Raw genomic sequence first — 24435 nt, 5'->3', positions numbered from 1 at the left:
CACCCTGTATTTTAACTGATGGTCCTGTGCGGAGCCAATTCTAGAGAGGGAAGAGCTTGGAAAGGCACCCCCTGATCTCTGTAGAAGCCAAGTGAAGCCTCAGTCTTGGTTTTAGTCATAGACTATGCATACACGGAGCAGACCCAGCCAGCGCAAAGGCTCTGAGACCTTGCTGATGGAATAAACCCCTTCTGGAATCACAGACTGAGCTCTAAGGGATGCATGTGTCAGGCAGACTCAAAGAGCCCAGCAAAGGCTTTGAAACTTGATCTGAGCTGGGACTGCCACCCACAGAAAGTAAGAGACAGGGCAGGGTCTGAACTGAACCAGTTATATGCCTATTACAAAATAAATTCCAAAGCTGGTGTTGAAACAACTGGATATCTACGTGGAAAACTAGTAAATCTGAACGCATCAGAGACCAAAGACCAAGACGTAAAACATGACATCATAAAAAACTCCTGGAATAAAACAAAAGTACCCTACTAGATAGCCAAAGACTTCGGACATGGCACTCATTAATCATAAAGGAAAAGGTAATAAATTAGGCTTTTAGAAATTGAAAAAAAAAAAACCCTTCTATTTATTAAGAGATACCTCTAAGAAAATGAACAATGAAGACAACAAATAGAAAAGCATCACTATACATGTCTGGCCATTCCAAGGCTTCCAAGACTTCATAAAAAATAGCCATTTATTGTAAGAAAAAGGAAAGGAATGAAGGGCTTATTCAGACGCTCCACAGAGAAAGATACTGATAATCACCAAGAGAAAGTTCTTACTAACATTACTCATTAGAGAGGGGCAAGGTTAAATCCCAAAGAGAGACCCCTCCACACTCCCCAGAATGAATGAAACACCCAAATGTGGGTGAGACTGCGGGGCGGTCAGAACTCATGCTGTTGAACGGGACCCAGGGGTGCACTCCACGGGAAAATATTTTGGCAGTTTCTCACAGCTACACAGACGCCTTGACCCAGCAATTCTATCCCTGGGTACCATCCCGAGAGGAAATAAAGGTGTATGTCCACACAAGGACTCGTCCGTCCCAGCTTTCCTCAGAGCCCAGCACAGGAGACCATGTAAAGGTCCATCCAGAGGAGGAGGGACCAATGAACAGTCTACCTGTGCAAGAAGTGCCCTCAGCAGGACCAGGGATGAGCTCTTTATCCACAGCGCACCTGGCTGCATCTCAGGACACTGCTTGAGTGAAGGAAGCTGAACACGAGAGAACACATTGTAACACAACATTTAGAGGATGTTCCTCAAGAGGCAGAGCTAATCTGCAGGGAAGGAACTGAGAACAGCAGTGTCTGCGGGAGGACGGGGTGGGGTCAGCAGAGACCGGCTGGGCAGGTGCACCAACGAATGTTCTGGGGCGATGGGATATATTCTGAGTTTTGGCAGCGGTGTGTTCTGCACAGGTGTGTGCATTTACAGATTTCCTCAAACCAGCACTATGTGAATCACCTAAAACCCATATAAAAACAGAAAATCTGACATAATTTCCTTTTATTTTGCACAGAGAAAGACACCATGAGTGAAGTAAAAATCACGACACGGAAGAGAAGACAGCTTATGCAACATCACCTTATTGAGATAGATTGCTTCTGAGCCATTTTTTTTTTTTTAAAGAAACCAACAAATGATGAATTTTTAAAAACCCTCAACACATTTAAAAACAGGCACATGAAAATGGAACACAATGTACTGAAGAGCCACCCCAAAGAGACCATTTGAGCTTGGACAGAAAAGAGCTTGACCTCACCAGGAGTCAAAATCACAGAATCTCAGGAAGGCAGACACGGCCAACCCAAATGCATGGATTTACCACGTGTCGATGGGAACGTACAGAGTTGACAGCATCCCTTCAGTGGGCAGCTGGCAACGGTGTGCAACACGAATGGTGCACTGGTTCCTACCCCCGGACACCCTGCAACTTCCACCTCCACCTGTCCCTTCTAGAATGCAAGTTCCAAACCCTGCCTGAGGTCAGATCACTGCTCTAAACACGGCCCCACAAACACTGCTGCATTTCATTCTTTGTGCACTGAATGCAGGTATTTCTGTAGAGCAGGGCTTTCTCTCAACCCCAGCTGCCCACCAACCCCTCCTAAAGAGTTCTTGGTCATCTATCCATCACTGAAGCTCACTGAGTTGGTCTGGAGAGCTCTGACCTGTCCATTACCCTCTCCTGGGAAATGCCTGAAACTCCTGACCCCCAGGTTGCAATTAAAAAACCTCTGGATTTGGGCTCCAAGAACTGTATGAACACATCACAGCATTGTGTGTAACAGGGACAAAGCCAGGAGCACCTCAGAAGTTCACTGATACGTATTTTGGAACATACATAATGAGATCTATCCTGTACTTAAAAGGCATGAACTATACCCATTGAACAGCATGATGGAAGCTCAAAGACACAATTCTGTGTGAAAAAGGCACAAAAGAATATTGATGCTGTGATGGCATTTTCATAACTTCAGCACATCAAACCTCACCATGTATTATTTACAGATGCATATGGACACTAAAAGGATAAAAGCTCATAAGAGGACAATGCAAACCAGGTAAGGGTTACAAGTTATGTGAGGAGGAAAGGCGAGAAAGGGGCCAGGGAGAAATAAATGGGATGGGTGATTCTGTGTGTGATATTTTTATTTATTTATTTATTTACTTACTTACTTATTAATTTTTGTCTTTTTAGGGCTGCACTCGTGGCATGTGGAGGTTCCCAGGCTAAGGGTCCAATCGGAGCTGCAGCTGCTGGCCTACACCACAGCAACACAGGATCCGAGCCGTGTCTGCCACCTACACCACAGCTCACGGCAACATCAGATCCTTAACCCACTGAACGAGGCCAGGGACTGAACCCGCATCCTCATCGTTCCTAGTCAGGTTCGTTACCCACTGAGCCATGACGAAAACTCCCCATTATAACGTTCTTTACACTTTTCTGTGTGCTACAAAGTATTTTGTGATTAGAAAGCATCTAAAATAAAAACTAAAAAAAGTTAACCAGCAACAAAGGGGTAGAATTAATACACCTGCCCAAGTCTAACACCAAAGCCATTATTATTGTCAACAATTTTCTTCTTTTTCCAAGCATAACATTATATACCGACATTCAAAAAAAAATTTTTTTTTTTTTTAGGGGCAAACCTATGACATACAGAATTTCCTGGGCTAGGGGTGGCATCAGAGCTGTAGCTGCCAGCCTACGCCACAGACACAGCAATGTCAGATCCAAGACACATGTGACCTACACCACAGCTCACGGCAATGCAGGATTCTGAACCCACTGAGCAAGGCCAGGGATGGAACCTGCATCCTCATGGATACTGGTCGGGTTCTTAACCCACTAAGCCACAATGGGAACTCCCTATACTGACCATTTTTTGACATTTTCTATTTTCCTTCCTACAATTCCTTCCTTTGCCCAGTTTTGCTATTTGTTATTCATACAATAAGGCTAACAAACAAAGATAAAAACACACACTTTTAAACGCTATTGTGTTTTCAATATGGTTTCCTCATCTTTAGAAAAAAACGCATATAATAGGATCTAATTTCACTGCAAAACGGAACACTTCAAGCTCAGTGTCGGAGCTGGTTGACTGCCATTGCTTCCAGATCCTCACGCCAAGCATGATGAGGTGTGACACTAGGATACTCTTTAGGATAACAAGTGGGTATTTCCAGTGACCCGTCCCCCCAAGCAGATTCTCAGCTTACCAGTAGGTTTAGAGAGGATCAGTCTTTGCCATAAAAATGCACCTTTTCTCTTGAACTCAACATGCCCTTTAAACAATTTCAAAAAAAAACCCTCTCCTTGCTTTTGTTTCCCTGTTGGAAATGTCACTTTGTGGCAGTTGGACTCCTTTTTACCTCAGAAATGAGAAGTCCAGGGAAGCAGAGAATGAAGTCTGGCTCTGCAAAGGTGTTTCTGAACAGTTGCTACGTTTCAACATGGAGAAGAGCAGTGACTTTAGGCTGGGACGTCAGGCGAGGTTTCCGGTAGACGCCACGCTCCAGGAGAGGAGGCTCTGCCTCAGCCACATCTGTCTGGAGCGCGGGTCTGTCCGCAGCAACCACAGTGGGATGACCACGTTGCAACGAACTGCCCAGGGCACGAGTGGCCATCAGTTCCCCCTGCAGCGATGGGGAACCAGCCTCCAGAGGCCCCCATTCTTTCCCTGCACACTAGAGTTCCTACAGAAAGTGATGCGGGATGCAAACACTCCTGGGGCAGTGTGGCCTCTGCAGAGGGTACACTTAAATGCAACCTACATGCTGTGGGCACAGCAAGGATGATTTTACTCAATTCCCAAATGGGGCAAAATGGGCCTTCTTACCGTCGTCCCCTTACCCGGGAGGAACATGAGGTCAGAGAGGGACATGTTCCAACCTTCGCACAGACTGTGGGTGGAACCCTTATTCCCACAACCCGAGTCACCCCTGTCCGTGCTGCCTGTCCCTGGCGTTTGGGTCTCTACTGTCCCCAGCTACTCCGTGCACATCACAATCCACCCTTGTCCCCAGCCCCACTGCTACTTAGTGCCCCGCGTCCTGCCTGCCCACCCCCAACTTTTCCTCCCACTTTCCTGCTTACCTCGAACTTTCCTGCCCACTCTCCCCACTCACCTCTAATTTTCCTGCCTGTCCACTTACCCCACCCCACTTTCCCAGCCCTCGTCTTATGGGAAGGACCCTCCCAGAACAAAGGGAAGGCAACGTGGCAGAACCAGCATCTGTGTGCTCATGTGTAACTCTGCGGTGGCCAGACCTAATCAGTACCCATGTGCAACTTTGTAGCACAGAGCATCCAACCAGAATTTACAGAAGGTATGTTATCTTATAAGGGGGACAAAGGGACCAAAAAGAAAAAAATAAGAGAGAGTATACAAGACAGCGCCCCCCACCCCTGTGTTCAGGGCTCAGCCTCTGGATATGAATCCACTGAGCCAGTGCCGGCAGGAATAAACACGGCTTCCTGGAAATAAGTCTTGGTGTCCCGTCTCTCAGTATGAGAATCCTGCAACATTCTAACTTTCCAGCCCACGTCCCCTGCTCACTTCTAACTTGGGAGCGAGCTGCAAGATCTCGTGACCCTCCTTGATTTCCTCTCCCACCTGCTATGTTCTGCACCAGACCTGCAATGGGGGGAGGATGTCATGACTGCAAACTACGAGCTTTTTATGTGGATGGAGGTGAAGTGAATTCAGGTCCACGCCCTGCAGCTGTGTTGTACTGGACACGTGGCTCCACCACCGTGAGCTTAGGTTTCCTCTCCTCTAACAATACATCCTCGTAATACTGCTGTGAGAACAGGGCAGCATTACATTCATTTAACGGCTGGCTTCTGTTATTGACCTGGTAAACAATTGTTCTACCGCATGTCTACCGGCTTCACGAGGTTTCCGACCAGGTGAACCTCTGGCCTGGTTCTTGGACTTGTTTTAAACTTGCAAATGAGATTCAGGACTGGATACAGAACACCTGCCCAGTGAATACTTTTTAAATTAAAAATCTATACATTGTAGTTCCCATCATGGCTCAGCCGTCATGAACCTGAGGAGTATCCATGAGGATGCCGGTTTGATCCCTGGCCGTGCTCAGTGGGTTAAGGACCCTGTGCTGCCGTGAGCTATGGTGTAGGTTGCAGATGTGGCTCAGATCTGGCATTGCTGTGGCTGTGGTATAGGCCAGCGGCTGTCGTATAGGCTGGCAGCTGCAGCTCCAATTCAACCCCTAGCCTGGGAACATCCATGTGCTCTGGGTGTAGCCCTAAAAAAAAAAAAAAAAAAAAAAAAAAAAAGCAAAAAAAAAAAATATATATTTAGGATGTCTGTAAGAATGCAGCTCTCTTTAAATCAACTTTGTTTTGTTTTTAATTTTTTTGTTTTTTGGCTGCCCTGTGGCACATGGAGCTCCTGGGCCAGGGATCAGACCCACGCCGCAAATGCAACCTAAGGATCCAAACTGGATCCTTAACCCACTTGCTGGGCTGGTGAATGAACCTGCATCCTAGCGCTCCCAAGACACCGCTGATCCTGTTGCATTACAGGGGGAACTCCTCAGCTTTTAACTTTTGAATAGTCTTGGTATGCAGACAAGCTGGGGAGGCACTAATAGACAGTTCTCCTGTGTCCCACCCCCAGGCACTCCTGAGGTTAACACGGCACATGACCTCAGGACTGGAACGTTTGCCACACTAAAACGTGATCTCTGGAGTTCCCGTCATGGTGCAGTAGTTAACGAATCCGACTGGGAACCATGAGGTTGCGGGTTCAATCCCTGGCCTTGCTCAGTGGGTTAAGGATCTGGTGTTGCCATGAGCTGTGGTGTAGGTTGCAGACGTGGCTAGGATCCCACGTTGCTGTGGCTGTGGTGTAGGCTGGCAGCTACAGCTCCAATTAGACCTCTAGCCTGGCAACCTCTGTATGCCACAGAAGCAGCCCTAGAAATGGCAAAAAGACAAAAAGACAAAAAAAAAAAAAAAAAAAAAAGAAGAAGAAGAAGAAGTGATCTCAGCTGCTGAGGGACTGTTAGCTGAGCTCCAGCCTGTTCTGAGATTTCCTAGCTGCTCCACCATCATTCTTTTCTCATTCCAGGGTCCACATTGGACCCCATGGTACACTGGTGTCTCATTAGTCTCCTCTGAGCTGCAGCAGTCTTTTGTCTTTCCTTGTTTCTCATGACCTTGACAACAGTGAGGAGAACTGGCCAGGTGTTCTTAGAAGGTCCCTCAGTCTGGGTTCCATGGATGCTTCTGCGAGCATCTGGATGGGACATGGGTTTGTGGGATGAGGACCACAGGGGGATGTGCCCTTGTCATCACGCCATGTCTGGGGCATGAGAAAGATGCAATGCTAAGAGCCTTGAAGCATAACATACTTATAGGGAAGGCCTTCTGTTGAGAAGCTTCTGGAAGCCATGATCTCTTTCAGGATGCCTGTGCTCGCGATGTCTGGCTGGACACAGTGATCTTGGCTGCACGTGGGTCAGGGTATGGCACCCAGTTCCAACAAGACCAATGGGAACTGAGCTTCTGGGCAAACACGTGAACAAACAGAAGAGCGGGCAGGCAAAGGCTATTTTGGAAAAGGCCTCTACCTGCATCAGCTCACCAAGCAGTGCTGCCATCCTGAGCCTGCCTCTCTAGCATCCGCTGCAAACAGCTGCACCCTTCGGTTGGTGCTGCCACTCATGTGCACAGAGAACCCATTTTCCCTGGGCACTTGTGGCTCTGTGTGTGGCCTGGTTCAGCCTGGGTTCCACGCCTGCAAAGATAGAATGGTTTTCCCCACTTTGAGAGGGAATTCGTTCCTGTGAAACCTTAGCTCGCACAAAGTGCACGCACTTCCTGCCTGCAAATGCGCCCAACAGCTACCAGCTGCAGTAGCTGTTGGCTGGAGCCCAAGATGTTTACAAAGTAGCAAAGGATACAGAGTGTCTCCTTCCTTCCCTCTTGACAACCTTCTCTTCCTCACCAAATACAGGTTAATTGAACTCAGTGGTTCTCAGCTGCCCTGGCCACAGCTGTAAGGGGATTGGTGCTATGTCTGGAGACTAAGGGGAGGGGAGTGGCACTACCCTGTGGGGTGGAGCCTGGGATGCTGCTGGCTGGCTTCCCCAGTCATCACAAAGAAGAACCACCAGCCCCCAAGGTGAGTGGCGCCAAGGCTGAGACCCTGAGATGGAAGGCTGATTCCTCATCTTCTCACACATCTGTCTGCACTGCGGTATGGAAACCGCCCTCTGGGTCCGCTGAACTCACTCCCTGTGACACCTCACACGTCCTTAGAGCAGCACCAGCATCCCCATCGTGGCCCCCATTGTGGTCGTGCTGTGACCACTGGCTTCCTTTCTGCTTGCCGTCCCCGACCCCCTGCCGCGCTGCAGCCTGTGACCCTGCAGAGCCCCACAGCTCGCATGGACTCTGTCCCGTGGTCTCCCAGAGACCTGAGCTGCCCTCATACCGTGTGCTGGCCCAGCTCCGTGCTCCCTGCCTTGGCGGTTGGAAGGACTCCTGCAGAGGGTCCCAGCCTCAGCTACACGCTCTCCAATAGGTGATACCTTGCGTTATTGCTTCAGACACCCTTTTGAGATACTCATCCAGTCATTAGATTCATGACTTGGATGCCCTGTCCTCCTCTAAGTCAGTATGTCCCAACCCGGTTCCCCCTCCCCCACAGGAATTCATTTCCATCAATGACATTGCAATTTATGAGGCTTCCAGGCTCAAACCTTCGTGCCTCTCTTCATGCCCAGTCACTCCCTATCAGATCAGCCACCCATACCCAGATACAAAACTCACCTCTTCCTTCTCACAAAGGCCTCCCCCAGCCATCTCTCTCCTGCCTCCGCACCTGCGAATGTCCCATCTTTGTTTTCCGTTCATTGACCTGCTAACTAGGGTCTCCTCCCTAATTGGTACCTCCCCAGTGATAGATCATTTTCTGGCTGTCCACTTGTTCATGTCCCAGCTTCCATCCGTCTCTGCTCATCTCACTCCCTCCATTGTCACCAACTAGCCCACCTAGTTTACAAAACAAAACCCTTTCACCTGGGAGCATGTTCAGATGTACAGGAAAGTTGCAAAGATGGTACAAACAGTTCCCAGGACCGCTCATCTAGCTTCCCCTCCAGTTACAGTCGTCTCTCCTGAGGGTCTCTCTGTCACATTAAGGAACCCACGTGGGGACACAGCTATTAGCTAAACTAGATTTTATTCTGGTTTTATGAGTTTTCCCACTAAAGTCCCTTTTCTGTCCCAGGATCGAATCCTGGATGTGTCATTGCCTTTGGTGGCATCTCCCTGGATGGGATCATTTCTCAGAGGTCCCTAGTGTTCAATGACCTTGACAGGCTCAGGAGCACGGGTCTGGGACTCTGTACAATCTATTCAATTTGGAGTGACTGGATCGTGGCAGTGTGATGAGCCTGGGGTGAAAGGTTTTGGAGAAGACCACAGAGGAGCACTGTTCTCATCACAGCATCCAATCAGAGGTGCCAGCTGCCTACGTGCATCAGGGTGAAGAGAGCGTTTGACTCCCCTTCCAGGAAAGGTGCCGTTTTCCCAGTTCCACGTGCCATGTTTTGGAAGCAATTCATTAAATTCAGCCAAAGATTCAGGGATGAGAGCGCTCCTCTCTAGGCTTGCACTTATTTCTCTTTTTTTTTTTAATTCCACCCAGAACACATTTCTCCTTCTCCAATTCAAATGCCGCATGATGGCCTGACACCTGCTTTGTACCTGGGGCATTCCTATATTTCCCCCTTTGACGGAACTGTCTTACTCTTTTTTTTTTTTTTTTTAATGTTTTTGTCTTTTCTAGGGCTGCACCCATGGCATATGGAGATTCCCAGGCTAGGGGTCTAATTGGAGCAGTAGACGCTGACTTATGCACAGCCACAGCAACACGAGATCTGAGCCACGTCTGTGACCTACACCACAGCTCACGGCAACGCCAGATCCTTAACACACTGAGCAAGGCCAGGGATCGAACTCGCAAGCTCGTGGTCCCTCGTGGGGTTCGTTAACCACTGAGCCACAATGGGAACTCCCTGTTCTTTATCCAACTCCCGTGAGACAGTTCATTTTATGTGTCACCTTGACTGGCCACGGGGTGCCTGAATTAAACATTATCTTGTGTGTCTGTGAAGGTTTCTGGATGAGACTGAGCAAGCGACCTGGTGGATGGATAAAGCAGATGGGCTTCCCACGGTGGGTGGGTGGCTGTGACCTGATATGTTGAGGCCTGAAGAGAAGAACAGGCAAAGGAAGGAGACACTCACCCGTTTTTCTTTTCTTCCCAATGCATGAACCTGGACATCTTAAATCACCTTCTTCTGCCTGGACCTGACACCCTCAGCTGCCCTGGTGCTCAGGCCTTAAGATTCAGTCTGGAGTTTATAGCACACAGGTCCCTGGTTCTCAGGCCTTTGGACTCAGACTGAATGACGCCACTGGCTTTCCTGGATCTCCAGCTTACAGAGGGGCTTCTTAGCCTCCACAGTTACATGAGCTAATTCCTCATAAGACATCTCCAAATATACATATATGAATATGATTATATATGCACATTTATATATGAATATATATATGTACATGTGAATATATACACACACATACGTGTGCATGTGTGTGTATGCACATATACATGCAGACACAGCTTCCATGGTTCTGTTTTTCTGGAGGATTCTAACACAACAGAGAAACTCAATCGGATCTGTCCTCAGTGTATTTTGAGGATGGTTCCTTTTCTCCATCCCAGACACATCCCTGATGGGTTTTGCTGCCTTATCTATCCCTGAAGATCCTTGTATTTCTCTGATTACTCCCTGCCTCTGCTCCAGGACCCCTTGCCCTCCTGCCACAGAAACCTGTCTCATGCGAAACGGTCCATCAGAAACACTGAGAGGACAGTCACTGAGGGAATGAACGGGCCATTCAGCAACAGCGTGTGTTTACAGCTGGACTCCCGAGACCATATTTCTTGCACCAAAGACACACGAAGGCAGGCTTAAGGAAGACAATGTTGAAATGTTTTTGATGGCAAAGCTGGAAGCACAGGAAGGTCCCCAAGGCAGCCCAGTTTTAAACGTGGGGTGGAGGAAACATACAGAGGTAGGTGTGGCTTTTTCCAACATTATTTCCCGGAAAATGAACGCTGGGGGAGTGGAGCAGAACAGAGCAGTTCATATGCACCCACAGGGACATGGCGAATGCCAGGGGCAGAATGGCATGAGCTCAGAAATGCACCTGCAGACCCAGGCTCAGCTTCACATCTCCCAGAAAGGCTTCGCGCACCATCCTGGTTGGGGAACCACTGCTTCCTCCTTTGAAATCCGGTGGCAATCTCTCCTCCCACTCCCTTTCACTTCTTCTCTACTGGCTCACTCTGTGACTTCACCTTGCATGTACCGAGATGATTATTTTTGCCCGTCATCTACGCATATCACTCCCGGTGGCCAGCCACACTCTCCACAAGCTCCCTTTCCCCAGGCACGAATGACACCCACAGGAGGTGAGCCCATGTCAGCAGGTTCTGGGACTTCTCACAGTCACATCTTGGGGTGCCTTCCATCACCGCGAGATGCCGCTCTGGAATTTTTCGGAAGACAGCCCCACAGCTGCTCCTTTTCTGGGAAAAGCACCCTGAGAAACTCAGGGGAACCTTTTGCTGAAGCGAAGGGAGCTATGTTTTCAAAAAGTGAACCCATACAGAGTCCTTAACACCAACCATTTCTTCTCTTAGGATATGCCATCCTGTCTACAAAACACCATTTTTCTACAACACATTTGGGGAGTTCCCACTGTGGTGCAGCCCAAACAAATCTGAAGAGTAGCCATGATGATGCAGGCTCAATCCCTGGCCCCACTCAGGGGGTTCAGGATCTGGCATTGCCATGAGCTGCGGTGTAGGTTGCAGACACGACTCAGATCCCGGGTTGCTGTGGCTATGGTGTAGGCCTGCAGCTGTAGCTCCAGTTCTGCTCCAGCCTGGGAACTTCCATATGCCTCAGATGTAGCCCTAAAAGGACAATAAATAAATAATAATAAATAAATGAAACATGTTTAGGACACAGTCGTGACCCTGTTGCTGATGCCCCTTTGCTGACTGAGTCATGGATTTCCCATGGTGTCTGCCCTCCCAGTGGCTCCGTGACAAACGTCCACTCCGTTAGGGTCCTCCTGCTGCCTGGGACTTGCCAGAAGCGAGAACAGGAACCAGTAGGACTCTGTGTGCTAGGAAATTCCTCTTCTCCCAGCCTCTCATGGTGCCTGTATTGCAAGAGCTCCAGCCACTGCTATAACTACCGGAACATTCCCAGTTCTGCCTCTCATCACCCAACGAGAAAAAAGTCCAACAATATTTTGATCATGTTCAAGACACGTTTTCTTCACACCCTGAACCAGCTCTTGGGCTCTCTCAAGGCAGCCGCCTAGTGTACTGTTATTCTAAACAAGAGCATTCATGCTTCATGATTAACTACCTTCCATACATGACTTCAGGACTTCCTGTGGTGGCTCAGCTGTAACAAACCTGGCTAGTAAGCATGAGGATGCAGGTTCGATTCCTGGCCTCACTCGGTGGGTTAAGGATCCAGCCTTGCCATGAGATGTGGTGTAGGTCACAGATGTGGCTCGGATCTGGCATTGCTGTGGCTGTCGTGTAGGCTGGCAGCTGTAGCTCCAATTCGACTCCTAGTTTGGGAACTGCCATATACTGCAGGTGTGGCCCTGAAAAGCTAAATAAATAAATGAATGAACGAATAAATAAATAAATAAGTTCATTACTTCAAAGACCACATATGTTAAATGTTGAATCTATTTGGAGTGACTGTTCCATTTTTCCCCTCATGCTTTTCCTGGCGCCATCTACTACAAACCCTTAAGATGCAGGTGTTGCCTAAACAGTTTTGGAAATTGCAGATGTGTTTCAAGCAAGATCCCAACCCTTGCCTAAATTCACACTGTGGCTGTAGGAGAAGAATGCTGTTCCACTCAGACTATAAAGTGATGCCACATCCCAGGAGCTGTCCCCCAGCTTCCTGTGGGATGATGGAGACGATGTGCCACCGTTCTCTCGTGATGCTGAGCTGACCCCGTGGGAGGGCACACATGTGAACGCCTCGTCAAAACCCATCCATCAGGAAGAAACCCCTCCCGGCCCAGGGCTCTGATTTTAATGACTGTTGAAAGGTGTGTGTTTCTCATGTGCAGCCGTGTATGAACGATGAAGTAGAGAATGGAAGCAAAAAATGCAGATCATGTATGTGTAACTGGGTCGCCACGCTGTACGGTGGAAAAAATAATAATGTATTGGGGAACTTAAAAAATTAAATTAAAAAAAGAAACCCTGACATTTAGCAGTTATTTGCGTATGGAAGGGACGGTTAATCCTGAAAGTTAAAAATAGATTTTGATCTTTTAAATGGGCAGAGATAAGGGGTAACGTCATATGTTAAAATACAATGAATTTCTTTGTGTGTAAGATAGCAATGCTGAATTTAAATATCTTAGACACGTGCACAGACTTAGAAAAATGTATGGTTACCGAAGGGGAGAGATGGCGGGGGAGGGAGGAGTGGACTGGGGGTTTGCAATGGAAATGTTCTAAAATCTTAAATCTTAAAATCTTAAAATCGTAAATCTTAAAATCTTAAATCTTAAAGACAATGAAACCAAGACCAAAGAAGAAAGACTCTATTATATCCTGAATGTGAATCATAGGATGGCAATATATTAATTAACAACTGAAAATTTACAGATGTTCTAGAGGTACCTGAAGTGCTCAAAACCAAAAACTGCACTTCCAGAAACGGATTCATTTCAGAGACCCTATCTATGTTGTTATCACTACAATGCAGCGAACTCTCGAAACCTCTGAGGGGTCTGTCAAATAATGTTTTGTATTTACTTTAATGGTAGAATCCAACATCTGAGAAACACACAGAGCCTACATAGCTCAAGAAATGAGTCGCTCATTCCCTTTGGTCCTCTGAAAAGCTTTCCCATCACGTTACTGCAAGGATGTGCATCTCACACATGCTCAGTAAAGAATCTGAGCTGACCTATTGAGGGCTTGCTGGGGAGGTGGTGTTTTTCAGATGCTTTTGGACAACATGCTTCATTTCAGCTCCCGAGTATGGACCCACTGGGCGCATGGGCAAATGTTTTCACCATCTATGCCAATGTTAAATGATTTTAAAGCTAAAAAGGACAGGAAGACATCGACCTGGAGAACCTCCCAGAGTGGATGTGTTCTGGAAATTATGAACAGAAACGTTTCTCTGCCACGTGGCGAGAAAATGGATTGGTGGGAAATCACCAGTTTTCCAAGGGAAGATGCTGAGTGTCTGTATGCTCTCCCGTATGCAGAGACATGCGATGCGGCCGTTTTCAGCACAGGGAGAGATGCTGTTTTGATTCCCTCAAGACCTGCTGTGCTCATGAATTCCACTCTTAATTAAGTCTTTGTTTACAGCTGTTCTACAGGACCTAGAAAGGGAAAGGGTGACTCCCAGTGGCACAGACAGCACTGCTGGACACCATGTGTGCATGGGACAAAGAAGCCACCTTAGCATCCACAACCAGGAATGGAGTATGAATTCTGCTGGGGCAATGATTCACTGTCGGCGTAATCTGGTCTGCAGCATCTTGGGGATGCCAGCAAAACTCCAGGCTTCCTTTCTCAGGTGGCTGTGGCTTTGTTTTGTTTTCTTATGTTTTCTACTCATCATTGTAGAAGCTGCTTTTCTTACGGAGCATCTTTCGTTCATTTCTCTTTACAAAAGACGCTAACAGTATCCTCACTGACTCCAGGTCAAAATATGCCTTCTAATGGCAGTCACTGATTTGGAAATTTGCAAAGATCTCAGAATATATCCTTTGCAAAACTCGAGGCTCAATTCTGCTAACACCTATTTGCATAGCTCTGGTCATTTGCAAAGTATTGCCACTTAAACTGTCTTTCTGAACCATCATGAACAACCTGGGTTACTACGCTATGTTTAACATGTCTTTATTTCTCACCAGCTATGACAGATTACAATGTTCAGATTAACCATTAATGCATGTGTGTGTGTGCATGCAAACCTGAAGTTCTTAAAAGAACGACATTTAAAGCAGGAAACTTGCATTTCTGAAACACAATTGAGAAGTAACACTGACATGGTCAGTTTGAATCTTGGACAGGCAGCCAAGCCCACAAGTCAATTGAGGAAGACAGCAATTAGTGAAAATCAGGAGTGATGCGGAAAGGATTTCAGGGTAATTAAAACAGGGTTTGACCTAATTACCCGACGGACCTCCGCTCCCCACTATGACCTGGGTCAGAAATTCCCCTCGGTGGCCTGGCTTGTCAAAGAAGCCACAGTGCTGGTCTGTATTTTCAAAACTTAAGCCTGAGACAGGCCTCCTGTGCTTTCAAATCAAAGCCACATTCTCGAGTCCATCGAACCGAAAGCCGCGTCACCCACATCAAACTGCATCATGCGAGTCCAATCAAATAAGCATTGAACAGCTTCTGTTGCAAGAGTGCTGTCTTTCAGCCCATGTCTTTCTACTTCAGAAGCTAATTTTTAAAGGGCAGAGGAGACAAAAGAAAAATCTATACAATGTGTTAACAAATGAAATTAAGTGATCTGTTTCTTGAAGAAGGATTCAGTATACATTTTCTGGGAGACCCTTTTGAACTCCCATGCACGCTGATGGGTGCACATTCATCTTCAAAATTAATATGCATTAGTGACATACCAATAGAAACATCAAGCAGTATAATATAGTACTTCAACTTATGAAGTAAACGGGCCAGCTCAGGGTTTTTTTTGCATGTGCAAATGTAAACCCCATACATGAAGCAAGGTAAGAAAAGTGAAATCCAGTTTAAAAAAAAAAAAAGTGCTTATGAATACTTGTAAAACTAAATGTATCTATTTTGTACCCCTCCAGGAAAGTCTGAGGGTGTGCACATGGCTTGATGCAAAGGGCGAATTGGTGTAACTGCCTCAAACATTAGGCGCCAGGGAACAGCTGCAGAACGAGATGTGGTTTGCTTTCATGGAGAACCAAACGGGACCACTGCTCGTGTGAGAAACTGGAGCAGAGCCTGAATTTATTTTCCGTTGCCTGTGAACAGACATCTTGCAGACAACATCTTGCACTCTGGATGGATAAGAGTGTATGCAGGAATGAGGATGCTGAGTAATGCCACAAATTCACTGCATGTCAGTTTCCACAACAGGGACGGCACTGATACTTGGGGGGGGGGGTCTCCAGGGCAGCTCCCATCTCGTTTTATGCCTGAGCATCCCCTTCTGCTGACCCCCTTCACCTAAGCCCCTGGTAGAACAAAGGTGAGGAGTCACCCTCCTCAGGTCCCCTCCTGATCCCTGTCCCACTGTCCCACAGGTGCCCCCACCTTGCTCCCTCTGGGACATCAAAGCCAGCGCCTGAGCAGCTGAGAAATTTACGCAGACCACCACTCTGTGATCCCATGACCCATGGTCTGGAGACCTTCCACTGCTGGCAGATGGAGTTCTAAGGGACCAGACTGTGGTTACTGATGGCAGGACATCTTTTTTTTTCTTCTTCTATGAGAATTAAATAGTGTAAATCCTAAGTAAAATCATCCAGAAAAATGCATATTATTCAGAGTTATACTAAAAGCTTAAACATTTGAAAAGACTTCCAATATATAATACTAAAACTAAACTATGTATAAACAGGAGATTTTTTTTTTTTTTTTTTGGTGTATTCTTATGGTTAGGAGGCTAAGTTTCGGATATGTTTTAAATCCTACTTTCCCCAAATTTTCATTTGACTTGTACTGTTTTTTTAATACTTTATTTATATTTGGTGTATAATAAAAAGCTGGGGACATAGAGTGTTCTGTAAAGTCTAGACAGTGAGAATTTTAGGGTTTGTAGGTTACATAGTATCTGTGTCCCACATGCTTTATGGTTTCATTTGTCTCTCTTTTCTCTTTTTCTTCCTTTTGTCCATTCTCATTTGCTTTCTTTTCCCTTTTATAACCCTTTGAACATATAAAAGCCATTCTTAAATGGGGCTCCCCCAAATCCAGCTCCAGGTTAGAAGGGGTCCATCTGCCATAGTGTTCCAGCCCCTGGTACCTATGCATGATCAGCTTAAAACAGACATACGCATTGTTTTAATCACTGTGCAAGTTTTAGAAGGAGTATTTTAGCACTCTTTTTAAAAACAATGTTTTTGTTCTTGTTAGCATTTCTTTTAATTTTTGAAGCTTTACAACATCTGCATATTGTGAGCTAAGACATGAATTCATTTTCAAAAGAGCCAGCTGCCTCAATCTCGTTTCCACAGATAAAGATGTCACCTTTATCATACCTTAATTTCTTGTCTGTCTCTGGAAATGCCTCTGGAATGTACATGTGTATGTTTATCAGTTCCTGAACCATTATGCCACTACTTTATGATGGCTATTTTTTAACTCTTTTCAGTACCTGTTAAGCCCCAGTCACTGCTGCTTTTCAAAAAGACTCTGACTTTGTCCTACACACATTCTGATTTATTTTTGTTATTTCTTCACATCTGTGCTCCAGGGCCCCCACCTCCTTCCAAATGTTTTGAACAGAGTTGCAGAAATTATACAAGGATATCATACATTATAGAGAATCACATGAAGAAATGATCACTCAGATGAGAAAATAAACTATCGTCACCCATTTTCAGGTCTCCCCTTAACAACTACTAAAGTTGAGTAGTGATACAAATTTAGTTGACAATTTCTTCTCTTACAAACTGGATTGAAAAACCACATCATAAACAATGTACCTTTGGGGATTGCTCTATAGTCACAAGCAGCCATATAACTGAATTGATTGGTTACATCTTGGAAAACGTGTTAATAGTAATTCATTATTACTCATTAATAATCCTTTTTTTTTTTTTTTTTGGCTTTTTGCTATTTTTGGGGCCGCTCTGCGGCATATGGAGATTCCCAGGCTAGGGGTCCAATCGGAGCTGTAGCCACCGGCCTACACCAGAGCCACAGCAACGTGGGATCCGAGCCGCATCTGCAACCTACACCACAGCTCATGGCAACGCCAGATCGTTAACCACTGAGCAAGGGCGGGGACCGAACCCGCAACCTCATGGTTCCTAGTCGGATTCGTTAACCACTGGGCCACGACGGGAACTCCTAATTTAATCCTTTTTATGAGCCTTCTTAAAAACTCACATTTTCACATAAACATATACATCAATTATTGAATGTAATGAAACATTATTACTAAATGTTTGCTATTTAATAACAAACACCATTATGTAACGAAACAATATTATTAAATGAGATAGTCAGTTTTGAATGGAGATACTGACTTCTGAGATCATAGAAACGTCTTCCAAATAGCAAAGAAACCAGGGGAAGATGGCAGCAGAATGTGAACCAGGAGATTTGAATGGACTCGTTCGTGTTCATCATGTCATCAGGCCTCATGCATCAGCCTTGTTTCCCATAAGGAATTTTTCGGCACAACAAAGCCATTGTCTTGACACTATGGAATTTAATCACGAGTGATTCGTTCTGCTCATGATGCTTGAGATTGCGAGGGTATTTTTAATCCTTCTTCAAGTAGAAAACTAGCAGAAGGGCAGTACCATGTACACAACAGGATTAATAAAATTAGTTACGAGGAAAAAGGTAGTGAAGCAGAAGAAGAGTTTGCTCAAGACATAACTTCGTTCTTTCCTTCAGAATAAAGGCCATCACATACACGTATCCAAGAATGCTGAGCATGAAGTCATCCTAGGGGCTGATGTGTCTGAGCTACAATGTAAATGTCTGGCTTTATAAATGAATGGTTAGGAAGGCTGGTTATTCTTAATATGGCACACATGAACCTATGTACAAATCAGAACCAGACCCACAGAAATAGAGAACAGACTTGTGGTTGCCAAGGGGGCGGGGGTGGGAGAGTGGGATGAACGGAGAGTTTGGGGTGAGTGGATGCAAACTATGACATTTAGAATGGATAAGCAATGAGGTCCTGCTGTACAGGATAGAACATGATGGATATAGTATAAGAAAAAGAATGTATATAAAGGTATGACTGGGTCACTTTGCTGTACAGCAGAAAGTGACCCAACACTGTAAATCAACTATACTCTAATAAAAATTAAATTAAAAGAGAAAACAGTTACAGGAGTTCCCGTCGTGGCTCAGTGGGTTAAGAATCTGACTAGCATCCATGAGAACGTCGGTTTGATCCCTGGCTTCGCTTAGTGGGCTAAGGATCTGGCATTACCATGACCTATGGGTAGGTTGCAGACACGGCTCACATTCCGTGTTCTGCTGTGGTGTAGGCCAGCAGATGCAGCTCTAATTCAACGCCTAGCCAGGGAATTTCCATATGCCACAGGTATGGCTCTAAAAAGCAAACAAAACAAAATAAAACAAAAAAGCAGTTACACAACAGTATTTTGTCACCATTCTGTTTTTAACTGTAGGCATGAACTTTTTTTTAGTGGTAAAAATATCTTTAGAAAATTGTCTATTTAAGGTGCAGCTAATACCTTCTCCAAATGGTTGTATTTAACAATTGAAAGTTGAGTTGAGCAGTTGTAGACAGAGCAGTCTGTCTGCCGTTCTGCAGGGGCCTCATGAGAGACTGGTCCCTCCATCTGATCAGATGCTTTGGTTTCCTCCTTGCTCAAATGAGCTCATGGATAGGAGATCTCTAAAGGACCCTGCACTGAAATGTGTGTTAGCACTAGCAGGGCAGCCCAGTTGGGGGAGGTCCAGCTATGTCCTCACAGATCCCTCAATTGCAGAATTCAGTTCCAACCATGTGAATTCTGTTAGTATAAATGAACTGCAAGAAAAATTTATTGTGTTTGGGCTCCACAGATGGTTTAAACAGGTGCGCGGTTTGGGGGGCGGGCTTGGGTCTCTTGCTGTGGACTACACAGGGCTCAGAGGTTACACCTCAGGAGCAAGGTCTTGGATGCCTGGCAAACCTCAGCAGCCTTTCCTGTGGAAGGCCAAGAGAGGAAAAAAAAAAAAAAAGGAATGCATTCTCTGTGAAATTTATGGACTGCAAAAGATAACCACACCTGCATCTGTTTTCTCTTATGGAAAACACGTGAAAGCTATTGCTATGAAAGGAAAATTCAACTCTAGTCTCTAACGTGAACCACTGCAGGAACCCCAGGAAGGTCTGGGATCCATCTGACACGAACAAGGTCATCAGCTGATTACAGGGACACCGCCATGGGGACCAAGGCCAGAAGGACACTTCAGTGCATCCTAAGCTTTGACCATGAGCTTCCATGAGGACAAAAGAGTTCAAATTCGGGCAGGAATGCCATATGGACAACACGGGCAAAAAGGATCCCAAATGTTTCATGCTAACCTTTGCCCCCAGAAAATTCTCCCTTCCCTTAACTTGCTTGGGTCAGGGGTGATTTTCCCAATTGCAAGTAACAAGCTGTTGAACAGAAGTGGCTTTGATGGCACAGTTCATGTTGGTAGGCAGGGCTCAGCCAGGAGTCAAAATCAGTCCTGGGAGTTTCCGTCATGGCTCAGTGGTTAATAAATCTGACTAGCATCCATGAAGATGCAGGTTCGATCCCTGGCCTTGCTCAATGGGTTAAGGATCCGGCATTGCCGTGAGCTGTGGTGTAGGCTGCAGACACGGCTTGGATCCTGTGTTGCTGTGGCTATGGCATAGGCTGGCAGCTCTGATTCAACCCCTAGCCTGGGACCCTCCATATGCTTTGGGCGCAGCCCTAAAAAGCAAAATAAATAAATAAATAAATAAAAATAAAAATAAAATCAATCCTGGTGTTGCCAATATGCCAGCTATATACACATAGTTTCCCCCACTGCCCAGGACGGGCTATTGCAATCTCAACGGCTGGTGAAGAGGAACTACGATGCAAGGCTTCCCATTGTTTAGGAACCCCTTGAGGAAATGTGAAGCCATTTTTCAACAACAGCGTCGAGATCCTTCTATGAGTTAGGTGCTCTGCCTGGCACTTGAAATTCAAGGATGCATACAACAGAATCTAGAATCCCTTCTCTCAAAATTCATGGTTCAGTAGATTAGGTGTTTCTAAGGTTTTTTGTTTGTGTGTTTGTTTTGTCTTACCCCATTATTTTATGTGCTTCTTATGTTTTTCAGAGTGTCTCTAAGCTTCAGTGTATTACTGCTGCCATCCCTTCTTCAGTATCATTTTCTCAGTCGTTGGGCACCCCACAAAGGAGACACTGGTATCTCCCTAGCCTTGGGCTTCTCCATACTCCCGTGAAGGACAGAGTGGAGACATTAGTGACTTCGGTTCCTCCGCAGATCGCCAACTGTGTTAATTTGGGCCCCTGGAAGGCCATTTAACCCCGCTGGGCCTCGGTTTCCTCATCTCCAACAAGGGAACCTGAGCAAGACAATATCTATGGTCCATTCTCGTCCTGACTTTCTAGGCTACTGTGATACTAGGTGGGCTCTGAACAGGTACTGTTATCGCCGTAGTTCAGCTCTGCAAACATAGTACTCTAATTATTATGCACCCTCATATTACTCCTCATGATTGCTCATGATGACATGTAAAACAAGCTCTACTTGATGGTAAGAACTTGTTTTTGTTGATAATATCTCCTACTCTTTCCTCCTGGTGGATACTCTTCAGATAACTTATGACACATTTCAGAAATCCAAAGCCATCTTTGTAAGATTTGTTTTAAAAATGTATAAGGGATTATGTCTTGACTCTCGATTGAAGGCATGACTTCTAAGACAGTTTAGGTCACCCAAGTATCACTGCAATAACTACACAGCTGAAACTTAACCTGCTCTAAAAGGCTTGAGTCTCATTAATTGTCATTTTCTTGTATGTACAGTGTACTCTGTTTTATGTTCTATTATCTTTTCATTAATTACACTGGAATATAATAACATAGTCAGGTCTGAGTGTGAGCAATTTTCTTATTCTTAAGTAACAGTGTTTTGCAAAACGTGCAAAGCACCTTGGACATGGAGCAGCAAATAGATTAAGTTTATCTTCCGAGAGACATCTACAAAGAAGACACCTGGTTCTATTTGTTAAAGTAAATCTGTCATGTAAACGCAGAACTAGGTATGATCTCACTTCAGTGTGGAACCCCAAATAGTCAAATTCATCGAAGCAGAGAGCCGAGTGGTGGTGGCCAGGGGCTGGGGGAGGGGGAGCTGAGAAGTGATGCTTAGAGGGTACCAATTTTCCATTACACAAGGTGAGAGGATTCTGGAGAGCTGCTATATAGCATAGTGCCTACAGCTAACAATACTCTCTTATACACCTAAATTTGACAAGAGCTAGGTCTTAAGTATTCTTACCACCTATAGCCCCCACCAACACACATCAACATCATCATCAAAGAGGTGGGATGAAATTCTGGGATCTTATGGGTGTATTTATGGCCTTGAGGGCAGTGACAGCTTCACGGGTGTATGCCTATCCCCAGATGCACCCAGCTGTATCCATTAAATAGCACAGCTTCTTAGATGTCAATCGAGCCTCAATCAAGTAGCTTTAAAAAGGTATAGGAGGAGTTCCCATCATGGCACAGTGGTTAACAAATCCGACTAGGAACCATGAGGTTGCAGGTTCAGTCCCTACCCTTGCTCAGTGGGTTGACGATCCAGCGTTGCCGTGAGCTGTGGTGCAGGTTGCAGATGCTGCTCGGATCCTGCGTTGCTGTGGCTCTGGTGTAGGCTGGTGGCTACAGCTCCGATTAGACCCCTAGCCTGGGAATCTCCATATGCCGTAGGAACGGCCCAAGAAATAGCAAAAAGACAAAAAAAAAAAAAAAAAAAAAGGTATAGGAAAGTATTCAACTCACTATTGAGAGAAAATACACATTGTAAAAAAAAAAAAATAAGAATGCTGGGCTTTCAACTGGTTAAATTAGCAAAACATTTTAGAGGTTAAGACTCCCTCTTCTTCAGTATGTGCAGTGGATGTAAACTGTAATTTGGTAAGCTTTTTGGCATTATGTGTCAAATACCTAAGCTATGAGTATGTGCTTTATTGGACAATTTCACATTTGGAACATATCCTAAGGATATTAAATGTAAAAGGCTATAATAATATCAAATATTAACAAACATAAACAAGCATCAAAAAATTTGCCAAAGTCTAGTCAAAACAGGAATTATTAGCTAAAAAAAAAAAAAGTATTCTCTGCAGCAACAGAAAAATACATTAAGTGAAAACATATGATGGTATGTTATGCCATTATTAAAATGTTTCACATGGGTATGATAACATAAAATGAAAATTAATACCGTTTCATAAACACAGAACAAATACAAAGCAACAAAGTAATACATATGGAAGGCAACAAATTAGTAAATATGGAAGTCCATATACCATAAAATGATTGGCAACAGTTGACCGACTCTATTTTTTTTCCAAAATTGTTTAGAATATGTACTCATTTTATACCATATCAACATTAAATTCATTTCACGTAAAAGCAGCATTACCCAACCATGTGTATCTTTCCAACACTCATTTAGATTTTAAGCTTGGCCAGAAATTTGCTCTGAAATCTACTCTCAGATTTCCTAGTACACCCTAGTGGATATACTAGCACTCGGCCAATCTCTAGCTTTCTACTCAATTTATTTCTACCATTCATTTTTTAAAGGAGATACATGAATGGGGCTTAATAAGCCAGCACAAAAGCCACACAGAAGACAAGGTTAAAACACCATCTCACATGGTTTTGTTAAGTCACTTGAAAATCAACCACCTGCCAGATGGAGCCAGTTCATGTCACCCAAGGGGTTGATCCATCACATAAATGCACAAATGGTCTAGTCGTGAAATGGGGTGAACACAGGCAATGCCTGTGAGTTACTCCCTTTGGTCTTGGAAATGGAATTGAGGCTGTGAGTGTGGTGATATCACAAGAACGAGAGCCTTGAACTCTCATCTGTCTGCATGAGTCACACCAGACAGAGGAGCCTGCTCAAAGACCGCATGCTTGGACCACAGAGAGGGAGGCGTGGAGGTCCACTCTACCGCAGCAAAGGGGGCATTAGAAGAAAACAGCTCTGCCACTAAGGATTGACAATAGCCTGAGATGCTCAATCTGATGCTAAAGCAGACATATTTCCTGAGTACTCTGGTTCTAGGTACCAAAATCATGGGCTTTAAAATGTTTCTTCAAGGTAGTTGGAGGGGCAGCCATCTCTAGTTTTATGTAATTATGTGAAAACTTGTGTGAGTTATTTGAAAGAATAGTAAGACTCTAGAAAGTTGTCCATTTCTTCTAGATTATCAAATTTGATGGCATATAATTGTTCACAGTATTCTCATTTCTTTTATATATCTCTGCAGTATCTGTTGTGATTTCTCCTTTTTCATTTCTTATTTTGTTTATTTGGGTTTTTTTCTCTCCTCTTCTTGGTGAGTCTAGCTGGAGGTTTGTTCATTTTGTTTACCTTTTCAAAGAACCAGCTCTTGGTTTGATTGATTTTGTCTATTGTTTTTTTGAATCTCTATTTTATTGAAGAAGAAATGGACAGCTTTCTAGAGTCTTACAGCCTGCCAGAACTGAATCAAGAAGAAATAGATCAAATGAACAGACCGATCACTAGAAATGAAATGGAGTATGTCATTAAAAACACTCCCTACAACTAAAAGTCCAGGACCAGATGGCTTCACAGGCGAATTCTACCAAACATACAAAGAGGAACTTATACCCATCCTCCTTAAACTTTTCCAAAAGGTTGAAGAAGAAGGAACACTCCCAAAGACATTCTATGACGCCACCATCACCCTAATTCCAAAACCAAAGGTACCACCAAAAAAGAAAACTATCGGCCAATATCTTTGATGAATATAGAAGCAAAAATTCTCAACAAAATTTCAGCCAACTGAATCCAACAACATACCAA

The sequence above is a fragment of the Sus scrofa genome, chromosome Y (genome assembly GCF_000003025.6).
Source record: "Sus scrofa isolate TJ Tabasco breed Duroc chromosome Y, Sscrofa11.1, whole genome shotgun sequence".
NCBI classification, from domain to species: Eukaryota; Metazoa; Chordata; class Mammalia; order Artiodactyla; family Suidae; genus Sus; species Sus scrofa.
Note: the sequence above shows the minus strand (reverse complement) of the source record.